The sequence below is a fragment of the Sinocyclocheilus grahami genome, unplaced genomic scaffold, assembly GCF_001515645.1.
Source record: "Sinocyclocheilus grahami isolate Dianchi unplaced genomic scaffold, SAMN03320097.WGS_v1.1 scaffold825.1, whole genome shotgun sequence".
Taxonomy (NCBI): Eukaryota; Metazoa; Chordata; class Actinopteri; order Cypriniformes; family Cyprinidae; genus Sinocyclocheilus; species Sinocyclocheilus grahami.
In genome coordinates this window covers 2,363-3,126 of record NW_015506004.1, presented here as the reverse complement: position 1 = coordinate 3,126, position 764 = coordinate 2,363, and the positions used below count along the sequence as shown (strand labels likewise).

The 764-nt window shown below is 34.2% G+C and overlaps 1 protein-coding gene across 1 annotated transcript in view; it reads right to left on the bottom strand.

Annotated features, from left to right (window-relative positions):
* LOC107562482 (son of sevenless homolog 1-like) overlaps positions 1-764 on the bottom strand; it is a 38,567-nt gene that overhangs the window by 36,305 nt on the left and 1,498 nt on the right. The window lies entirely within an intron of this gene.

The window sequence follows — 764 nt, the reverse complement described above, 5'->3', positions numbered from 1 at the left end:
TGGGGTGTGAGTGTGTGTGTGTGTGTGTGTGTGTGAGAGTGTGTGTGTGTGTGTGTTCAATGCTGTGTGTGTGTGTGTTCACATGGATCACAATAATTAGGAACCACAGTTTGCACAAACCCCTTCACTGGATTGGGATGTGCTCTTTTATTCTGGAGGGCAAGGGCAATGACTGTAACATCGAGCGTATTTTGCAGTATTAAACACGTATTTATACTGATTTCATCAGGCTCTGAGAATTCTTCAAAAGGAACAGAAAGAATGTCCTTCTCAGCTGCCGTAGCTGCAACTCTTGCGTCATCAGAACAGTGTTCAACGCACCACCGTTTCCGTTTAAAACACGTTTTGCACCGTTTTGTCGGAGCTGAACGCAGCCCTGAAATTACTGAAACAATATATATATATATATACATAAATATTAGTTGCCATTAGTTTATATTTAAGTGGTAAAATGACTAAAACTGAAATAGAAATGATTAAAAACTAAACAGATATTAAAAAACAAAAACAACAAAAGAACTAAAATGGAATTAAAGAAGATAAGAATATAAAGTTCTGAAGTACTAAAATTACCCTAAAAATAAATACATTTAAATTATTTGCCAAGACAAAAATTCACATTGAAAATAATCAAACTTAAACCTTTTCTGTTTGAATTAGTTGTGAAGGCAAACATTCTAATTTGTGTTTAGTACTAAAGCTCAGTACATTTATTTTATTTCTATTAGTTGCCCATTTTTCCTTCAGGCTGAAGTACTAAAACA